At 54.6% G+C, this 22,630-nt stretch overlaps 1 protein-coding gene across 5 annotated transcripts in view; it reads right to left on the bottom strand.

Annotated features, from left to right (window-relative positions):
* Positions 1–1,884: 1,884 nt before the first annotated feature.
* LOC101392669 (nuclear pore membrane glycoprotein 210-like) overlaps positions 1,885–22,630 on the bottom strand; it is a 62,415-nt gene continuing 41,669 nt past the window's right edge. For 2 of the 5 annotated variants that reach the window (XR_015552330.1, XR_015552331.1), the window contains exon 4: positions 20,968–21,596. The gene's annotated coding sequence lies outside the window, so the exon portion shown is untranslated. Of the gene's footprint in view, positions 2,481–3,782; positions 4,019–5,147; positions 6,054–6,240; positions 6,359–8,704; positions 10,706–11,292; positions 11,509–12,557; positions 12,708–14,210; positions 15,722–17,917; positions 17,964–20,967; positions 21,597–22,630 lie in introns of those variants that run through there. The other 3 variants (XR_015552333.1, XR_015552332.1, XR_015552329.1) reach the window with 3 other exon arrangements.

Here is a 22,630-nt window from a genome sequence, read left to right as displayed (position 1 = left end):
TGGTTCACAGGCCTTTTCCTTCTGCCACATCCTGCTGCCTCTCACAGATTTTGTGCAGGGTAGAAAGACGGGGACACACATGCCAATTTTCCAATCGGTGAAAAAGTGCTCCCACATAAAACTGATCGACCTTTTAAACACGGGGGGAACATGAAAAGACTTTGAAGACCGAGCAGCCAAAGCAGCCAAAGGATCCTCGTGGCTCCTGGCTGGTGCCCAGCTGCACACACGGGCCCAACTCTGTTCCTCAGCGAGGGTTCCTAGCCCTGGTCTCAGAGAGGCAGGCTCACTTTTACAGGGGCCAGCAAAGGGCAGAGGAAGAGGGGGTCTCAGTGTGCAGACAGGGAAAACCCAAAGTCCCTAAACCCAAAACCCCTTTGGGAAAACCCAAAGGGTGGCCCAGCCACCCTCTGTGAGCCCACAGAGGGAGGGACCCCCACGGCACCATAAGAGCAGCACAGAGGCTGAGCCCAGGGCCCCCGACTCCCCAAGGGCTCGCGTCCAGCCTGGGTCAGCGTTTCTGCCCACGGAGGGACGGGGCAGATGACGGAGGCGCCCACTTGCCTGGTCTACCAGGGAGGCAAGGGCCGCCTTCACAGCCGTTTGGCCCCTCTTTATTGTCCTGACGTGATAGCATGACCCATTCTGGGAAGAAGAGAGCACCTCAAAAAACTCAGGAGGAAGCACGGTTTCAATTCAGATGTTCTGGAAGGCAAGGCAGGATGGGTGAGGGAGGTGCTTCTCAACAACTCAGGAAAGTCAGAATGCAGGAAAGAAGCAACATGACCCGAAAGCAGCAGCCAGGCCAGGTCAAGGGGCCGTCTGAGGCTCAGAGACCTCGAAGCCGGCTGACGGGCTGGACGGCCTGGAACTGTGCCCTGACCACTCTGGCCTTTGCCCCTCCCAAGCCGCCCTCCCTGCATGACCCGATGACCCGGTGCTCCTGTTTACAGGAGTTACTTCTGTGGTGCTCAGGGGGGTTTGAAGCCTACTGTCGGCTTCCTCAGGCCCTGAGGTCCCAACAAGGACACCACCAAATACAAAAAAACGGCATCAAAATCCCTTAGAGCCGTCTTCCAAAAGGAGAGGTGACTGACTGAGTCTTTGTTTAATGACATGAGCAAGTGATGACTTCTGAGAAGAAGCCGAAGGGGAAACGGCGCCTCCTTCTTCTAAAACCTCAGACACCTGAGGGAGGTCCTGGATATCCTAACTGATGACCCTGAGAATTTCTCATAAAGGACCCAACCATGGCTGAGACTCCTCTCCATCTGCCCGTCTGACGCTCCTTTCTAGAGCCAGAGAGCCAACTGAGGCTGGCCTCGTCACGCAGGACTTCTCGACACTTATAGGTACTCCTGGCCCTATAACTGGCCCCAGGGAGTTCGGGAAGTGCTCCCTAATCCTCCCCAGAGCAGGAAAAGATGGATTCTCAGAGCTGTGACATCCCCAGGCCAACGAGAAGGGAGCAGGAGGACACCTGGCAGACGCTACCTCACCATCACTGCCCCCTTGAACCCTGCTGCCCGAGGCCTCCTCTCCCTGCCCCTGCCCTAGAGAAAGTAGGGCCACGGTGCGCAGACTCGCAGGCTTACGACGTCCCCAGGGATCCCACGACTGACTCCCGTGGACACCGCAGCACTACTGGGGAGCACCTGAACTCGGCCTGCCTGTGGGGGGCCCCTGGTGCTTTGGGGCTGCTCACCGGGCAGCTGCTCCAGCAGACACCCCCCACCTCACCACCCCACCAGGGCCCGAGGCGAGCACTCACGTCTGACAGGTAGACCTTGCTGCCAGACTCGTCAAGCACTTCAATGGTAATTTCGTACAGGCGGCCAGTCTCGAGTACCCACCTGTCACCAGGGTGGACTGTGAACACTACAAAACAAGCAAATGGCAGAGCCTGACCACTCAGGACACAGGGGCACGCAGCTGAGGAAGAGAATGGGACCAAGCACCATCAGCACTGCGACCTGCAACTGCTCACCTGGAGGACCCACAACCGCTCACCTGGACGACCCACCAGTGCTCACCTGGAGGGCCCCACAACTGCTCACCTGGAGGACCCACAACTGCTCACCTGGAGGGCCTACAACTGCTCACCTGGCAGCCCCCACAACTGCTCACCTGGAGGACCCCAACTGCTCACCTGGAGGACCCCACAACTGCTCACCTGGAGGGCCCCACAACTGCTCTCCTGGAGGGCCCACAACTGCTCTCCTGGAGGGCCCACAACTGCTCTCCTGGAGGGCCTACAACTGCTCACCTGGAGGGCCTACAACTGCTCACCTGGCAGCCCCCACAACTGCTCACCTGGAGGACCCCACCTGCTCACCTGGAGGACCCCACAACTGCTCACCTGGAGGGCCCCGCAACCGCTCACCTGGAGGACCCCACAACTGCTCTCCTGGAGGGCCCACAACTGCTCGCCTGGAGAACCCCACAACTGCTCGCCTGCACTCCTCATGGAAAATGACTGGCTGATAAAGATAGTAAGACCAGATGCCCGTGGAACCTGAGCTGATCTCGCCGACTCCTCAGGACCAAGCCTGAACATACCCTGCACTGACTGCTCAAGGGCTCATTCTAACCTGACCCTGTCCACAGTAGGTCTACTCTGAATCCAGTCTATACCCTGAATCCACATATCTACGCCCTAAACCCACAGCAGGTTTACACTGAATCCATGGTAAGTCTACACCTGATCCCATAGCAGGTCTCCTCTCTGGGTCCAGTGAGCCTTCCCCTGAATCCACAGCAGGTTTACGCTGAATCCAGTGAGTCTGCGCTCTGAAGCCTGGCACTGAGCGCCCTCCCAGGGTGAGTGGCCCCACCCTCCCAGGCCTCTCCCTTGGTCCCCACACACGATGCCACGCCAGCTGCTCCCTGACCCCCGTGACGCCGTGTGACTTCTCAGCCCCACACCACTGCCCAAGCCGTTCCCTCTACCAGGACGATCTTCCCACAAGACCAGCTTCTGAGAAACATCTGCCTCAAATATCATCTCCCACAAGCCCTTCTCCTGCATCACATTTACTAGCTCTTCCCCACTGTCCCATCACCGCCTGTTTTCACTGGTCTCTCCCCACAAAACCAAGCACAAGGACCTCATCTTCCTTCCCCTGGAACTCCAGTGCCCAGCACAGGCCACACAGAGAGATACTAGGAAAACATTTCTGAGTGAATGCAGCTCCTGAGACACACAGAGCTACCCTCCCTGGTGTCTGCAAGCAGCCGTCTCATGTAGCAGCGAACAAGGGGACCCTGGGGTTTGCTGCACGTCAGTCAGATGCTCTCTTGCCTGAACCACTTCAGTGCACTCAACGTGTGATCCAGCTCAGATCAAAGGAAGCGATGCCTCGGTGACCTGGGGGGACTCTGTGTTCCGGACATCTCTCCGGGTCATGTATTATGGCAGCTCCCAGGCCCTGGCTGTGCCCCTCGGGGTCCTCCAAGGCTGCGGATTCCTCCCCCACCTCTGGGCCAAATGCCTCCCCTTCTGACCGAGACATCTGCCACCTGTCAGCTCACCTCAGGGCCCCTCCGTAACTGAGCTGACCACTGGGGGCCCCTCCCTAACTGAGCTGACCTCTGGGTCCCCAACCTCCAGACAGCCACAGCCACAGTCAGGTCTGGACAGAGCCCCAGTATAAAAACCAGGAGACAAAGCCCTCCCTGACTCTGCCCCCTCCCATTCCTCTCGCTACGGAGCCGGCCACCCACCTGCCCTCGTTCCACCCTCCGCTTGTTCTGTGCACCCACAGGGAAGGACGGGGGAGCACCTGGCGAGGGGGCAGGTGCCGATGTGCGCAGGCCTCCCGGCTGGCAGTGCTGCCCAGAGTGAAGCACTTTCTGGGGAGCTGTTGCTTGTATTTTATTTTTGTACTTCCTGTAATCACCACTGAGCAGCACCAAGGAGGACCCAGGATGCCTGCACTCACCCAGGTACCTTCGACCACATAGATGGGGCTGTTGGGTAACCTCGACGCACCCTGCATGCGGATACCTGGATTCTTAGCTAAGGAACAAAACAGAAGACAGCAAGTAAGGCAGCTGGCGGCTCCAGCTCGGCTAAGAAGGCTGGATCATCGTCATGTCGTCACAAGGACAGAAGAGGGGTGAAAACGCCCCCGCCTGAGGCCAAGCGGAGCAGAACCCTCTTCCAGGATCAGAGGCCACGCTGCGCTCCCCACAACAGCACAGGGATCTCTGCAAGGGACACTGGAGACCACACAGGGCACACGAATGAGTCTGAGACAGGGACAACCACGTGCCAGTGTGGAAACAGCCTGGGCCAGGCCCCTTGGATGATGAGGCCACAAGCACCACAGAAGATTCTGGAAGAGAGGAGTGCAGCTCCGCTCCCACCACCTCCCAGCCCAGGGAGCCTCTCAGTGAGTCACCCGCAGAGGTGAGCGACTCCACGCAGCCCTGTCGCTATTTCCGTTCTTTCTGATTTTCAGACCTCTGGGGAAAACAGGGCTATTTCTAGCCTCGCCCAGCTTTCAGAGAGAAAAATGAATTGACTTCCAAACAGCAGATCTCCTGCATGCAGGACACGTGTGCGTAGGCACGCTGGCCCGGGAAGAGGCTACTCCTGTGGTCGAGGACCAGGTTGCTCTGTTCCAGCTGCACTGCGGGGACCATCGTCGTGTGCTGGGCCAAGACAGCCACGGGCCGGCCCGGGGCTCCCTCAGGGCCCCGGATGTCGTTCCAAGCTGCAGCTCGTACTGGTCGGAAGGCATTGACAGTTCTGGCCACCCAGAAACAAATAAGAACAAAACAGGAGAGAGAGACAGCAAAGACAGGAAACGCTGGGAGCCAATGTGTCAACCCCACCCCAAATCTCTGGGGCCTGCTGTCAGTGCAGCTGCTTGATTTTGGGGTTCTTTTGCTTAAATTTTTCCAACACTTTATTTTTTTATTTATTTATTTTTTTTTAAAGATTTTATTTATTTAATTTTTTCCCCCCAAAGCCCCAGTAGATAGTTGTATGTCATAGCTGCACATCCTTCTAGTTGCTGTATGTGGGACTCGGCCTCAGGATGGACGGAGAAGTGGTGCCTCGATGCGCACCCGGGATCCGAACCCGGGCCACCAGCATTGCAGCGCGCGCACTTAACCACCAAGCCACAGGGCCGGCCCTCCAACACTTTAAATTTCAGCACTGTTCTCCATGCCTGTGGACGACGCTGACACTCGCCATGAATTTTCAGAGGCAATCAGTTTTTTCCTGACTGCCATAAGCTGTTTTTTCTTTTTTTTAAATTAACCACAGCCTCTGACTCAAATTGCTGACTGCTTGCAGAATACCAACATGAGACCCTTTTCTGTTCATCGCAGAAGTGAGCTCTCTGCCTCCGCGTCGAGGGGTCCAGGGTGGCCTCACTGGACCTGTGCATCCTCTGGGCCTTCCAAAAAGCCGCTGGTCCATGGTCTCCCACCGAGTTTTGGACGCTGGGTCAATAACTTGCAAAGAATTTTCTCTGTTGCTATCCTGACCATCCATCAGTGTCTCCCTGCTGTGGCACGCTCTAGAAAGAACGCGCCCACCCTGGGCCAGGATGAAAAACAATTTCCCCGGAAAGAACAGATTCTATAAAACCCTCCACCTCTATGTCAGTCTTCCGCACCCCACAGATAGAGACCACAAGTACTTTTGATATAAATAACCACTGCTGACTGAAAAATCAAGATGTGGCAGGACCATGCTGCTGTTTTATGTGCACATTACCCCATTTTACCCCCACAACAACCCTTGAAACAGGCACTACTGATGCCCACATCTTGGAGATGGGGTAATCGTGGAAATCAAGACGAGAAGCTTGCTAGTGGTCCCTTGGTGGTAAGCAGAGCTGACCGAGCTGGGATTCAAACCAAAGACAGCATGAGCAATTTTACATGCCCTCTCTGGAGTCTGGAATTTCCTATCAGATGACCCACTCACCAAGCCTGTAAGTGTGGCTGTGTTGCAGCCCTCCAGCACGGGAGAGGGTGGAGGATGCGGGAACCGCAGATGGCTATCCTGGCTCACCACTGGCCCAGCTCAGGGTCTGCAAGGGCAACGTCCCAGAAGAGTTTCAGCTGGAGCATCTTCAGAATTCCCAGGAATTCTGATGAGAATTCTGAAAGGGGGGCGACTTGCCTATTTCCTGTCCTGGGGTATCTTTTGCGTGTTCCAGTAAGTTCTTAAGAATTTGCCCTGGAAAACTTAAACCTCAGAAAAGCTAAGTAACTTGCCTAAAGTCAGGACGGCTAAGATGACAAAGCGAGATCCATGCCACAGTCTCAAAGAGGGGCTTCACGGGGGCAGCTGCAGGGCCGAATACGGTCTACACATCTGTTTTATTTGGCCCACCTAGCGAAAGTAAGAACACAGGATAAAATCGAATAAAGCCAACATTAAAAATGAGGTTTCACATCCAAAAAAAAAAAAAGAATTTGCCCTGGAGCAGAGGGTTCTTGAAGCATGCTCCCTGGACCATAAGCATCACCTGGGAACTGCAAACAACTGGCCCCACCCCAGACCTGCTGAATCAAAATCTGGGGTGGGCCCCGCGCCCTGTGTTTGAACAGGCCCTCAGGTGATTCTCGTGGCCGTCAGAATCAAGAATCCCTTAGGGCATATACAGCCCATTTCCTTGTCTCTCACTAGGGGAAGACCAGCCAAGCTGGGCTGTGGTTCCTGCAGATGACATGCCCAGTGCTCAGAGTACGGCAGCAGTGCGTCGAGGACACACATCATAATAAGATAATAAAACACCAGTGCTCAACAAAGCAATATCACTTGACACTGCTTTATGAATCACTACCTTCTTCCCTTGTTTAAAATTCTCCAAATGAATAAGGCCCTTTTGGGAAATGAATACACTGACTCTCGAAGGATCCTGCACAACGCAGGTGCAAGCATATTTACAAAACCCTAAGACAATGAAAATGAGGAGCTGGTTTGATGGACTCCTTAAACACCTCTTGGAACGCAGAACTCACTGCTTCTAAGAGGCCCTGAATACGGATGGCTTTGCAGGTGTTCAGGTCACTGTCTGTCCACAAACAGAGGAAGACTGCTCCTGGGGCCCCAGACCAGCCTTGCTACTATCTGCACAGGGCAAACGGCCCTCCTCAAGGCTGCCCTTCTGTAGGCCAGCAGACCCACATTCTTCTAGTAGACACGGTCTCTGACCCCTCTCGACCCTAACTGACCCTCCAGATGTGCTTCTAATTGTCAGAGTGCCCCTACCCCTCACCCCATGTAGGCTCCAGGATGACCATGGAGCTCCTGGGGAGGTGGATGTGAGCCCAGAAGGACAGGGAGCTCACTCCCCTGCCTCTGACTGCAGCCCCTGCTGACGCAGGCCAGTGTGTATACTTCTGGGCAGCCACGGCTCAAGGGCGGGCTGGGCTCCAAGTCCCTTCAATGCCTGAGGCTTTGACACACGAACTCAGCCCAACATCTGTCCAGGCAGTTCGTTTTCCAAACCTCAGCGCCTTTCATCTCACTGAGGTCCACCAATCCAATCACTCCAGTTCTTTTCAGACACTGATTCCCTCACCCAGCATGTCCTTCCCACGTTTCCTTCTGTCCAATAATTTGGTTACTGTGCCCATCACGTCTGTAAGCAATTTAAATGCCCACAGGACTGAGGATGGAGGAGAGAGACCCAGGGCCCCACTAGAAACCCCGCCCTAGGCGACACAGACACCCCTGCTCTAGGCTCCAAGAGCTGCTCTCCCTCTCTGGCTGCCCCTACTTGCAGAGATGTGGCAGGGTCATCATGGGATTGCCTGCTCTCCTCCTGCCCTGGCCATGTGCTCCAGGAGGGCAGGGGCCTGGGCGGCCCTGCTGACCACTGCACACGCACACCAGCAGAGTGCCAGTGCAGAGCAGGTGCTCAATAAAGGAGCTTGCAAGAAAGCAAGCTGCCACATAAAGGAAGGCAGGCAGACAAAGGGAAATAAAAATACGGAAGGAAAGAAGAAAAATTACACTTTTAGGGAAGAAAAACTGAAAGAAAAGAAAATGTAAAGAATTAATTTGGGTTACAAGGCTCTGCATGTTAACAAGTCCCTGTAAGTGTCCCTCTGCCTCTTATTCTCTGCGCCTTTGCAGGACGCCGCACAAGGCAGGGATTTGCTGACACTCATGTCCCCTGAAATGACATCCTTCCTCTGACTGTCCTGTCTAGTAAACCTAACTGTTAAAAATGACAGTGATGTGAATTATATCTCAATTTAGGAAAAAAGCCCAAGCCATCTAAAACTAGTGGGCAGTGAGTTTCCATTTGTGTGTCTTGTTCGTGGAGGACCCTGGCCGGCTCATCCCCCTCAGTTCTCCCAGAGCATCCATCTGGAAGCCACTCCAGGGCCATGGCACCCAGTACCATCAATGGCACAGATGTGCTTATTTTTGGAAGAATTTTCCATCTCATGGATGAAAGGGAGGCAACTTGCCCATCTGCTGTCTGGGGGTATCTTTGATGGGCTCCAATTCTTTGACTTGCATGGTAGGTCAGCGACAAAACCCACAGGTTTTCTGGGTACCCTGGGACGTGTTGTTCCTGTGGGCCATGACACCTGAACTAATTTAGGGTGAGCTCCTAAGACTCTTTATTAAATCACCCCCCGTAACCACACTGGCCCTGCCCTCCCTGGGTGGGGAGCAGCTCTCAGCCTTCATCTGCCCTAAGCAAGAGACAATTCCCACCTTGCCCGGGAGAAGGTAAAGCCCTATTTGTCATCCTCAGCAGCTGTTCTTATTTTCCTTGGGGGGACAGGACCACTTGATCCTGCAGGAGTGATTCAGGCCAAGGAGCCCAACAGCTCTGTGATTTTCAGACATTCTTTGCCTCAGTTTCCTCACCTGTAAAATGGGGTGTTAATGAATCCACCTCATAGAGTCATCAGGTTATAATATGACAATGTCAACACTTAGAAGATGCTTAGTCACGGTCAGATGTTGTCAGCAACGACTGGCCTTTCCATACCGCCTTCTTTCAGGTCGCAACACCACTTCTTGTCAGCGTTCAGGTCTAAGTCTTTATTTCTGAGAAACCTCTGGCCTTTCAACACGGACCCTGCTGCATTCCTCTTTAGGACCCGGGATCAGCGTCCTGAGAAGTCCACCTCTGAGCTGCTTCACTTTTAGAGTCTCAGAAAGCCACACCCACGACCGTCCCTATGCTTCCAGAACCCACTTCCCTTAAGTCTGGAGTAAACACCAGGCACTGGCCGGGACCCCCAGCCCGGCTTCCTACATAATCCTGCTTTGAAACATCCTCCCCGCTTCTGTGTTGACACGTGCAGAAGAGCCAGACGCTGCCTGCCCAGCACACGGGGACACTCAGGACCCACGAGTCTCCAACCAGCACACCCCGTGTGGACGAGAACGGGGCCCAGAGGCAGGAGGGCCTGTCTCGGCCTCTGTGGCCTTCTGAGGGACACAGCGCTCTGCCACACGGTAATGACTGACCAGACCCACGGCTCTCAGTGGAGGCAGTGTCTTTCAGGACACCATCTAGGAACAAAACGCAAGTTGCCTGGATGATGCAGCATCTACGTCCTTCTTAAACAATACCCTGCCATCATAGGCGGAGTCGCCCTCCACACTGGGGGAGGCGCCTGCCTGGACATGTGCCCAACCCTTGACGGACTGGCCTTGAGTGCTACACTCTGGTACCCGAGACCCTTGACGCCCTGTGCTCTGACCATGAAACGTGCCAACTTTCAAAAAAACGATCACGATAATACTAACTCTTAGGAGGACTGATGCTGCATGAACACTCACCACATCAAACGCATCACATGTACACAGCACTTGAGAATTCCCAGAGCGAATCCGTGTCCGTTAATTCATTTTGCCCTCACAGCACATCACAGAGGAGAGGGACCTCAGGGCTCCAATGGGGAAACGGAGCCCCACAGCAGGGTGCTGTCTCGCCAAGGTCTCCCAGCGGTCAGTGGCAGACCCGGGGCAAAGCCCAGTCCAATGTGAAGCTCACAGCCTCTGACATTCTTAAAACAAAGGGATCTACACCCACAAGGATTGAAAACAGGGTCTCGAAGACATTTGCACACCCATGTTCATAGCAGCATTACTCACAGTAGCTGAGAGGTGGAGGCAACCCAAGCGTCCATCGACAGGTGACACAGTCAGTGGAATATGATTCCGCCTGACAAAGGAAGGAAATTCTGACACCTGCTACAACATGGATGAACCCTGAGGACATTACGCTAAATGAAATAGGCCAAAAGGACAAATACCAGATGATTCTATTTACATGAGGTCCCTAGAGTGGTCAAATCCATAGAGACAGAGGGTAGAATGGGGGCTGTCAGGGGCTGGGAGGAGGGGGAAATGGGAAGTTATTGTTTAACGGGGACAGAGTTTCAGTTTTGCAAGATGAAAAGAGCTATGGAGATGGATGGTGGTGATGGTTGCAAAACAATGTAAATGTACCAATATCGCTAAAATTGCACACTTAACAATAGTTAAGAAGGTAAATTTTATGTTATTAAGTGTATTTCACCACAAGAAGAAGGGGAGCCTCGGCCATGGTGACCAAACTGAGGCACCTGTGATGTTCCCTTGCCTGATCTTCTGCACCTTGTAGTGAAGGGAGGTCCCCACCATCAGGTAGACGTCATAAGCTGGGTTCAGAAGGATGTTCTCCAAAATCAGCAGCCTGACCTCTGTAGGGCGTACGTTCTTGACATGAGGAAGAGGATAGAAAAGGTGAAGTGGGGTCGGGGAAGGAAGGGATGTGGGCAGAAGAAAGAGAATCTTTAGAACTTTTCAGGATGTTCATGCAGGGACAGGGAAGCTTGGGGTGATAAACAAGGCAACACCTGGAGATCCCTCAAACCCCAGGGGATCCCTCAAACCCCAGGGGATCCCGTGTGTGTGGCAGGCACACGTTCAGAGATCATCGCCAAAATGTCCTGAGCACGTCACTTTACGTTATGTATGTTACAGCTCAATTTACAATAGTAATTAAACAGGAAGAAAAGTGAGGAGCCAGGAGTGATATCCCTGCATACTGTGGCCAGCAGGAGCTCGGGGTCTCTCCCCACAAAAGCCCTAAAATCCAGGGAGGTTGGGAAGCCGCAGACCAGCCTGGAAGGGGGAGAGGCGTGCGTCTCTGACAAGTGCTCAGCCCTGCTCCTCGGCCCCTCCCCGCCCACCTCTCACCCCACCTCCCAGCAGGAAACCCGTGAGAGGCTGAAATGGGAGGAAGACCACACGTGTCCCGTCCAGTGCACCCTCGGGTCAGCAGCCTACAGAGGGACCCGCACCTTCCGCGGACTTTGAGTGGTCTGGCAACTCTGCAAGTTGAAGAAAGCTGATGGCAAAGCAGATGGTTCTTGTCCACAGAATTTTCTCTGGTGGAGGTGTAGTCAGTCACCGTCCTGTGGGTATCGACTAGTTCTGCATCTACTCGTGAATTCTTTGGATTCTCCTTTGAACCCCTTGTTACAGGTTTCCTCACTTAACAGTAAGTTAAATAACATCTTCGACACGTTAAAAAAGAAAAAAACCATTCAGAGCACTACCTCTGGGCGGGCAGGTGCTTCCAGCGCAGCCGGCAGGGAACCCACTGACCAGCGACAAGCAGGACAAGCTCACGGTGGGCCTGGCCCCCGCCCAGCCTGCAAACCACCCGGGAGCCAAGGATAAAGAGAGCAAACTGTCTCCATACTAACTGCATAGTACTGTGGGCTTGTGCCTGTGACACGGATGTCCCACGTTTCCAAAACCCTACAGGACTCCCACACTACTGGTAAACCACTACAGAGAGCGGATCAGAGGAGGATTTCTCTCAACCGTCACTTGAGAAACGAAATGGCAGCTGGAGGTCCACAACCTTCCTGCCCGGGCCCAGGAAGGAGGCAAAGAAAAGGAAGATCTCAGGTTTGCAGTTCAAAAGGACGCACGGGCAGGAGGGACAGTCACCCACGAAAACCGAGAAGGAACCAGGACCGTGGCTAAACCCGTTTCTCACCCTGCTTCCCTCTGTGCCCACTTCATAGCGGGACGTCAGTGGACAACCAGGTGCTAGCGAGGCCAGGGTGCCGTGGCGGGGGGGTGGGTGAGGAGCCCTAGCCTCCACAAATCTGACCACCAGCCTCGGGGCTCAAGTGGGGGCGCAGGGAGAGGCGGCATGGAGGACGCTGAGGAGCCCCCAGGTTTCTACACAGAGCCCCACATGCCCGGCCGTGTCCCTCTACCAGGACAGGGGGAGCTTGCTGAAAATGGGCTAGTTAATGAAAAGCCCCCTGCTCCTGGACCTCTCCTGAAACTGAGAATGGAGCAAATGCTTTGTGGCTTTAGAGATGGTGCAGTCCAGCGCCCCAACCATCTCTCTCAAGTCATGGCCCAAAAACACAAACCAAACCAACAAAAATCTGGAGTCACACCCTGAAGTTTCCACTCCACCAACAGGGAAACCTTCACGATAGGGCACCCCATTTCCACTACGAAATGTATACACGGTGTGAATGAGACAGTCAACCTCGTTCCGCCCCCGGAAGCCCAGCATCTCCCGAGCCCCAGGGCCCACCTTGTAGACGGCCTCCTGGAGGCGAGCCTTGAGCTTGGAGCTCCCGGTCCTCATTCCGGACACCAAGACGGTGCCCCCTGCTTGGCTGCCTTCTCCATCTCTGAGACGTAGGAAGGAAGTATGTACGCAGACTCCAAGAACGCGAGGATTCTGGAAAAGGAACATATCGTCACACCTGACAAGTAGAACCAAAGAACCTAACACGTTCACCGTCTACCAGCACCTCCTACTAGGCGCCAGATGTGCAAATAAGTGGTGTTGCCCTAGAAATGTGGCCCTGAAACTCCCCACATCAGAATCACCAACGTCCTTGTGAAAAACGCAGATTCTTGGCCCCTGGCCCAGGCCTGTCTGCACGAAACCTAGGAATCTGAATTTTATCAAAATCCAGAAGTGATTATGGTAAAATACAGGTACTGAAATTTGAAGACCGCCTGCTCAGTTGAAATGCTTCAGTCTCACAGATGTGGACGGTGAGGCCAATGGAAGCTAAGAAGCAGCCCGAGACCACAGACCCAGCCAGGGTGGCATGAGCAATGCCCATTAGCTCCCCAGCCCACCCCTCTGGGCTAGCTCCTGCCTCTGGGAAATGATTCTCAATGACCCCCCTCAGACATCAGGAAGAGTGGATCACGTCCCATCTTATCCTCCCTGGGGTCAGGATGCAGGGAGAAGCCCAGGTGGGGAGCGAAGTCGGGATGCGGTGGACCCTCCCCAGAGCGTGGCCTGGTAAGCAGGGCTGGCTCGAGGGACCCTCTTGGTACAGTCTCTCACCTGCAGCTTGCGATGTACAAATAAGCCCGCGGTTCCACCCAAACAAGGGCAATCCACTGGATATGCTTTCACTCTCCCTGAGATCTGCGGGGCATGGCACTACACCGTGATTTAGTCCCTTGCGTGTTTTACTAGGTGTCACATGCTGAATTTAACGAAAATCCAGGACACTCTGGTTCCACCACGCCCAGCACCTTGGATTTTGGTTAACGTTCAGCTTGAGCACCAAGTGCTTGGGAGCTTAGGGGGCTGTCACGGCAGGAGATGGGCTTGGTGGTGCAGAAAGGGGCAGGGAAGCAGCGTTCCCTGAACATCTCATGTGCACCAGTCCCAGAGAGGGCCTCTGCACCCCGGACGGCGTGCGAACCCACACGGCCGCCTTCCGAGGGCAGCACGACTAATGGTCTCCTCCTCTGTCTGAAAGAGGAGGAAGCTGATGCTCAGATGGGTTACCTGCCGTGACTGAGGCCAGGACCGGAATCCAGGTCTCTGACTGGAAAACCCCTACTCCCTGCTTCGTGAGATACCAGCAATTCCAGAGCTTGTCCACAAGGCAAGGGCTGACGGTCCCAGCCCCAAAAGAGCTCTGACCCAGGAGGGCAACCTGGCTCGCAGTCAGGGCATGAGGATGTCTGCCATGGAGACGGCCATGAGCTAAGCCTGGATGTTTCCTAGAGCCCCGAGCTGGACTTCCGAAGGCGTAAATAAAAGACCAGACTCTCAACTCCCCACGAAATACTTACTGATCGCAAAGGAGGTAAGAGAGTGACTTCACAGTGGGGCACCCTGGCAGACGCCACTTCACCCAAGTGGTGACAGTGATGTCATCAGTGACGGGCGAAGGCACGGTAAGTGCAATCAGAAGCCTAAGAGTCGCACCTCTGTGATGTTCCCGCCAAAGATGCAAAGCTCTGAGTCTCACCACCTGGGGACATCAGAAAAACATGAAATGAGGGATATCCTACGAAACAACTGGACTATACTCTTCACAAGGGTCAAGGTCCTGAAAGTCAAAGAAAGACCAAGAACCTGTCCCAGGCTGATGGAGACTAAAAGCGAGAGGACAACGCGCAGCAGGTGACTCTGGGCTGGGTTTTCTGCTACAAAAGATAAAATGGGAACAACTGGCAAAACTCGAAGGGGGTCTGATGACCGTAGGCATCAGAGTTCATTTCCTAAGCCTGATGACTGTCTTGTGGACATGCAGGAAGATGTCCTTAGTGGTAGTAAATGCACATTAAAATAATTGGGGGTGACAGGGTATCGGGTTGACAACTTGCTCTCAAACGGTTCAGGGAATCCACTTTTTCCATTGTACTTTCAACTTTTCTGTGGGCTGAAAACTGCTGCAAAATTTTTTGAAAAATTAAGTCTTCCTCCCCCAAAAGGGACTATACTCTCTAAAATTTTATTTAATAAAGCAGGAGGCAATGCAGTACAGCATGGATATAAGCCCAGACTGGCATCTGCACCAGCACCTGCCAACAGAACTTGCTGCAACGATGGAGATGCTCCACCTCTGCTCTGTCCAATACGTAGCAACCACCAACCACAGAACTAAGGAGACCTTGAAATGTAGCTGGTGCATCCGGGGAACTGAACTTTTCATTTTATCTTATTTAAATTTAAGCAGCCAGGATGGGGTTGGCGGCTACCACATTGGATAGTGAAGATTTCTATAAATCTGAGTTCAAATTCCAGCTCCTCCACTTACCAACCTGAGACAGGTGGTGTAAACCTGTTTCTACATCTGAAAAGCAGAGAAAACGGGTATGCAAGCCCGCACGGCTGTGGGGAGGATTGAAACGTGTCGAGACAGGTAACGGTTCCACCTCAGGAGGAGGCCATCTGCGTCCCCCGTGCTGGGGAGCACAGCCTCCTGCGTCTGTGAGGGGCTGTCACCGCTAGAACAGCTCTCAGCTGAAACCTGTCTCCCCTTCAACGTACCCCAACGGGAGGGCTGCCTCTGGGGCCACACGCAACCCTTCCCCTGCACCCCGTGACCCGCTCCGTCATCTGGGATGTTTTCTCTTCTGCAGCTGGACATCCCAGCCTCCTCGACCGTCTCCCACTGCACACACCCCGGTGGGCTGCAGAAGCAGCGAGGTTCCCATACAACTGTGCGAGCCGACACCCTCTCCCTCAGCAGTCCAGGGGAACGCTGGCCCCACCCTGGGAATCGTCCTGGCTCCTGGCTGACGGCAATGATGACGGCGGCGATGATGAAAGCCCCCGGCCCACAGAGCCAAGCGACAACCCCTTCCCGCTTCCCTTGAAAGGCGAGGCGCCTCACCGCAGCGCGTTGTGGGAGTCTGAGAACCCGCCGGCCTCCGAGTCCTTCACGATCGTCCAGTCGAAGACCAGCCCGGCCAGAGTGCTGAAAGTGCTCCCTGAAAAGACAGATTGTGGGCAAGAATGCCCTGGCGTTAACTCCCCAGCGCGCCTGGGAAGGGGAATGCGCTCACTGCCGCCCCTGCAAAGCAGGCAGCAAACCTCCACTCGGGAAGGGAAACCAAGGCTTCAAGGATCGGGGTGATGTGACCGTGAGGGGCTGAGCCAGGAGGTGAACCAGGCCCGTCTCGGGTGAACGCTGGCGTCCGTCCCCGCGGTACCTCCTGCCCCGGCTGCTCACGCCGGTCCCAGCATGCTGCCTCACCATCACCCTCCCGTCACAAGACCTGATCGTTCAAGCGGGGACTCCCAACACCTGAGTCGTTCGCTCCTCCTCACCACCTCCCCGTGCAGGCGAGGACACCCGGGGGGGCAGACCCCCCGCCACCTGGTTCCATGCGACCATTCCCGTCTCTTTGCCCTGACGCTGAGACTCCCGGGGTCCCAGGGGCAGGAGACGGGAAGCCACGCACAGGGGCTGGGCTCTGAAGTGCTGGCTTGCCGTCCATGCCTTTCACCGGGACGTCAGAACCAGGGAGCCTAGCGGCGACTGGGCAACGACTCTTGGAGGAGCAGGACTCAGAGCGGGTCTTAAAGGCTCGGTCAAGACCTTCTTAGTGTAAGTCCAACGCCTGCTTCCACGTGGACACCCTGGAACAGGGCGGGAGATGAAAACTGGTGGCTCAAAGGCCTGTTCTGCTGGACGCTATGGCTTTCTTGGTTTGCACACTACCTAGGCAGCGCTGCTTGTACATTTCTGAATTAGTTCCCATCGTGTCGAATTAAGAAATGCAACATATAGATCCAACTTCCAATTTCGCTTGAAAAGTCTGAAGATCCAGTCACCTGGGTCCTATTCCCTCTGCTGACCAACGGCTGGCTCAGCCTCTCTAGGAAGGATCATGATCTCCGCTTTGCCACACTCTCCATCACACCCTATTGTTCCACACCCACTCCACCTCCGTCATCTACATTCCCTGCCTGGCCAGCTCCCAAAACAGAGCATCGGGGGCCTAGAAAAGCTCTTCCACAGTGCAAAGGGCAAGCCATTTAGAGTCAGATGGGCCTGGGATCCTGACCCACCCCACCTGTGAGATCTCAGAGGCCGAATGAAACAGTGCTTAGCAAATGCTCCAGAAAATTGGGCTGTCTTGGCCATTACTTTTTAGGGCATCTATTATGAAGAGAGCCCACTCCTTACGGTTCCCTAGATGTCTTTCCATCCACTTGGGCAACTGATCAGGGGAAGGGAAGACAAACCCTGTCTACTACGGACAGAGGCTGAGAGATTTTTTTCTCAGAGGTCCGAGGGAGCACCCAGGACACCCCTCTGCTGAGAGAACTCACCCAGGTCCCTCCTCGGTGGACAGTGAACAACACAGAAGGTGCAAAGGGGGAGAGGACAAGGCAGAAACTGGGGGAGGCAGCCGCAGGGACCCCGTGGCCTCTCCCCCACAAAACCGAGCCCACGAGCACCCTGGCCCAGAGGGCAGGTGGGCCGCACTTGCAAGGCCCACGCACAGTGCTCCCACTGCATACAGCATGCTCAGCTGTCACTTGCTGGGGACGCTGGAGGACACGGACTATCCCATTTATCTCTGAATCCTCTGTGGCGCTCAGCAGGGCTTCTCACACACAGTAGGTGCTCAATAAATGATGCTGAGCAAACAAAAGGCCTGCGGTTTCTTAAACCTCAAAGCGTTCTGACTGAACTAACCTGTCTTCCCAACACTGGGGCATTAGGTAAGAAGGCAGATAGTAAAACCCACGCCAGCGAAGCAGGTCGGCTGCAAAAGACGCGAGAATCCTCTAGTCCAACCCCAGGGAACCACTCCCTCCTGCATCCCCACTGCGTGAGGGCCCACACCTTTCTCGCACAGTCCAGTGACGAGCAGCTCACCACCTCCAAACACAGCCCGTTCCTCTGTTTTAACACCTCTGACCCTGAGGACCTTCTTCTGCCCACTGAGCTGAAATGGGACGCACAAGCAAAGCCGGCCCAAACCCCCACCTCCTGGCGGCAGAGCCACACTCGCTGACTCCACAATGTGCTCAGTTAGGATAACGATGGATTTCCCCTCTGTCACGGAGGATTGGGAAAGGATGGCTAGAAATTCAACAAGAAAGCCCATCAGACAGTCCGCTCTCTTACCACACGTCCATTCAAACAGCACAAACGTGTGCTGAACACCTACCCCGGGTGTTTCCGCCTCGGTCATCTCCACGCACCACTCTTCTCTTCTGTAAAATGGGAATGAAAACAGCAACCCACATGGTCGTTGGGAAGATCGAACAAGAAAGCACCCCCAGCGAGGCACCTGGAACGTGCTGGGCAGCCCCAGGTGCGGCCTTCTGAGGACACGGACCCTGAGGCAGGGGAGCCTGCTCGGGTCTCTCCACGTGGAAAGCGCTATGGGAGCCCCGTCCTCCTCCATCTCAGGGGCCACGCGTGGAGCTCTGCTGCCCAGCATCTTTGCTGCCCCCCGCCCCGTCTCCCCTGGAAGCCCACCACGTTCAAGTGCGGAAGAACAGACAAATGTGGGTAATTCCAAGAGCAGAAAGCGTCCTTGGGCTTCCATAAGTTGCACCAACTTGCAAGACTAGCCACATCATTTGCAGGGCTCTGCACAAATGAAAATGTGGGGCCTCTCGTTAAAATGCAGGGGAAAGTGCCCGAGGAAGGCAAGTCAGACTCGGAAGCTTGGAAGGAGACAGAGGAGGCCCCCAGGTACGGAGCTGGCCTGAGGGAGTGCTCCCTTGGGGTGTAGGGATATGCCAGGGTGAGTGCAGATCCTTAAAGGCACCCAGAGGCCCTGTCCTGCAATTTGGGCCACAATTTGGGGCTGCCAGCCACTGGGATCCCCTCCTGCCAGCTACTGGACCAACACACCACGTCCCAGCTGATGCAGGCTCTGGGGAAACTGAGTGAGGCATCTCTCCTTCCCACGGCCTGCTGATCCCCTACTCAGCCCCTTTAAGCCTGTGCACCAGGATGGGCTGGGTACCTGGATGAGGGTGGGTGAGAGGCTCACTCTGGCCAATACGCAGCCTCTAGACCAGACGTGCCCTGGCGCCGCCAGCCCAGGGCAGGGACAGCCACCACCACACTTCACCCCAACATCCCTGGGGCACACGCACCCAGCCGTCCCCACCCAGACCCCACTGAGGATGCCAGGTGGCAGTAGTCACAGAGCAAGGATGGGGAGGGAGAGGCTGGGCAGGACCTAGGACATCAGGGTACAGGGAGCAGCAGGTGGCTGAGAACCCATCCCAGGAAGCAGGGAGGTGACAAGGAACAGGACCTCAAATTACCAAGGCTCCAAGTCCCCGGTGCATGTTCCTCTGTCCCACTGGACGCTATTTGCAAAACACAAATGAAATCTATTAATTTCCAGCAGGAGCTGCCTGCAGAGCATTAAACCAAGCCTGGGCCCTTCTGAGCAGGAGGCCCTGTGTGAAGCTGGCTCTCTGTGTGCAGGAAGAAGGGACCGACTACAAGGTGACAAAATAAAACCACAAGAGACTGTCACTGTGACCCCAGCACCAGCCAGGGCAGAGGGTGAGTGAGGAAGGTACCTCACAGCCAAAACCAGGCTCCAAGACAGACACTTCAGCAGCAATCTGCAGGGCTGGAGCAAGGGAGATGTTTTCAAGAAACTTCTACCTAGAGGTTGGCTTCTTCCATTCAAAAAGTAGCTATTAGCACCTACTATGTGCGTCAGACAGAGCCCTCACCTTGAAGCCTCACAGCCAAGTGCTAACATTAACGAGGAAAAAGCCAAGGGGGGGGGCCGGCCCTGTGGCTTAGCGGTTGGGTGCGCATGCTCCGCTACTGGCGGCCCGAGTTCGGATCCTGGGCGTGCACCGACGCACCGCTTGTCCGGCCATGCTGAGGCGGCGTCCCACGTACAGCAAGTAGCAGGATGTGCAACTACGGCATTACGACATACAACTATCTCCTGGGGACTTTGCGGCGGGGGGAAGAAAAAAAAAAAAACGAGGAGGATTGGCAATAGATGTTAGCTCAGGGCTGGTCTTCCTCAGCAAAAAGAGGAGCATTGGCATGGATGTTAGCTCAGGGCTGATCTTCCTCACAAAAAAAAAGGAAAAGCCAGGGGTCCAGTCTCTGGAGGGTGCACCTCCCCTGTCCTAGGCCCAGGAGGGCAGCAAAACAGGAAGCAATTCAACTTGTCAAACAGGGAAGAGTCCGCACGAATGAAGTGACCCCAATTCTGCCCTCCAAGTGCTGAACTTGACAACACAGCGTGAAAATGCCCCGTACCCAGTGAATTGCTGCTGATTTCAGAAGAGAGGAACGAACTTCACCCTGGGTAGTCAGAGTGACATCCCCAGAGGAGAGACATCTGAGAGGGAGTGCCCAGAGGACCAGGGCTTCTGAAAGCAGAGATGGGAAGGGAAAGTGGAAGGTGCTCTGAGCAGGACACGGGGCACAAGGAAAGGGGAGGAGGGGGCATCGTTGGTGACCCCGAGCCAGCCCTGTTCTACGAATGCACAAAGCACCTGTGCGGGCTGGGAGATAACTGTGAAAACAGTAACTGCAGGGAGGCACTCTGCAGATGGCCTCAGTCCAAAAAGGTCAACCCCAGCTCCCACGCAGAGGGCCCCCAACGCCCAGGAAAAATGCAGCAGCACGGGACAGGCAGTGTGGCCTAGCGGACGAGCTCAGGCAGCAGAGTCCCACACCCTGAGATCCGGCCCTGCTCTCCCACCCGTGAGCGGTGTGACCTTGGGCAAGTTACCTAAGCTCTCTGGGCCTCAGCTTCCTTGTCTACACAATGGGGGGTAAAGACTGCACTTGTAAAAGGCCTGGCCCACACAGGGCACCGATCAATGTCTGCTGAGCCACAAGCAGACTCTTTTTGGACAACCACCCACCCATCCAGATAAGGTATGTCCCTTCTGAGACGGCAAGGTCCTCAGAGGTTACAAGGGTCAAGTTCGTCTCCACAAAAGAGAGTCTGACCAGTAAAGAAGACACAGGCTCAGAAAGAAGAAGGGATAACTAAGGTACTAGTCCAAGTATGTCTGGCAGGGAAGACCAAGCAGAAAGTACGCTACCCTCACAGCGAACAAGGAGGAAGGGAGCCACCACCTGCTTGCTGCAAAGGTGGGGTCTCGATGGGGCTGTTCGTGATGACCCAGGGGGTGCAGGCCAGCCGGTGAACCTCGACCTCCTGCTCTGGAATTGGCCGCACGTGCCATCGAAACCGAGGAGTGGGAGCAGGATGAAAGGTGGACGCCCAGGGGCCTGTCAAGGGCCACTGAGCCTCTGTCCTGCACAGGAAGCCTGGAGCGGCCAGGCCCCAGCTCCTGACATCTCCACCAAACACCTTAGGAAAAGGACGAGCGCCCAGGGGAAAAACAAATGACTTAAAAATGACTTAACTGTAACAAAAGAGATGGACAATGACAAGTGTTGGTAAGGATGTGGAGAAACTGCAACCTTAACACACTGCTGGTGAGAAGTAAAATAACGCAGCCGCTGTGGAAAACAGTCTGGAAGTTCCTCAAAAAAACTCAACCTAGAGTTACCTGTGACCCAGCGATTCCACTCCTAGGTGTGTACCCAAGAGAAATGAGCACCTACGTCCACACGAACACTTGTGAATGTGTTCACAGCAGCATTCACAACAGCCAAAAGGGGGAAACAACTCAGGTGTCCACCGACGGATGAATGGATAACAAAACGGGGTGTACTCACACAACAAATGTTATCTGATCACGACAAGGAACGAAGCACTGATACATGCTGCCACGTGGACAAACCTTGAGAACACTGTGCCCACTAACAGCCAGTCACAGAAGACATTATTGTTTGATTCCATTTACAGGAAACGTCCACACCAGGCACACCTAGACACAGAAAGTAGATGAGTGACTGCCAGGAGCGGGAGGCAGCAGCGAATGGAAAGTGACTGCTAACGGGTACTGGGTTTCTTTTAGTAATGAGGAAGATTTCTAAAATCAGACAGCGCTAACGGTGGCACAACTTTGTGACTATATTAAAACCCATTGAAATGTACACTCTAAACGGTTAAATTTCATGGTCTGTAAATCTTGATAAAAATAATCTTTTTTAAAATGTGACTTAAGGTGGAGACTGTAGAACAGACTGGTCAGGAGCAGGGGCTGGCAAACTACGGTCCCTGGGCCATGTCTGGCCCACCGCCTGTTTTGGTAAATAAAGTTTTATTAGGACACAGCCACTCGCATTCATTTCCTCTGCTTTATAGCGACAAGGGCAGAGCTGGGTAGATGCAGCAGAGACCGTGGAGCCAGCAAAGCCCAGGATATTGACTATCTGACCCTTCACAGAAAAAGTTCGCCCACCCCTAGGCAAGAGGGGGATCTCTGGGACCAGGCTGGAGCTCGGGTTCCAGCCCTGCTGTGTACTAATTACACGTCTCTACCCACACGAGCACGTGCGAGTGTGTGTGTGTTAGTGTGAGAGAGTGTGTGTGTGTACTTACTCCCTGTGCCTCAGTCTCATCGTCTGGCATGAAATTAGTCAGAACACGTAAGGAGTGCCTGGCACCAGTGTGGCCTCAGACTTTGGTCTCTTGTTCCCAAGAACAACGAGTGATGCCCCCAGAGTCCTGCAGGGGAGCCCCCATCACCCCAGTGCACAAACCCCTTCCTCAGCTCCCTCTGCTTTCAGACCAAGTGCAGATCCCACATCGGACACGCAGGACCCTTGACATCGCGCATCCCACCCCCTCTCCAAGCTTCAGTCTTCTCGAGAATGAAACGCCTTCCCTGCCTGGCAAACCCCACAGGACTCAAGGCTCAGTCAAACATCACGTCTCCTGAGAAACTGTCCTGACCTCTGTCCTCCGCATCCCACCTCCAACCTTCCCGGGGGCTGTCTCCCCCCTACTCTGTGGTCC

Source organism: Ceratotherium simum, chromosome 5 (assembly GCF_057802395.1).
Source record: "Ceratotherium simum simum isolate JZ-2026a chromosome 5, ASM5780239v1, whole genome shotgun sequence".
Lineage (NCBI taxonomy): Eukaryota > Metazoa > Chordata > Mammalia > Perissodactyla > Rhinocerotidae > Ceratotherium > Ceratotherium simum.
This window is presented reverse-complemented; position numbering and strand designations above follow the sequence as displayed.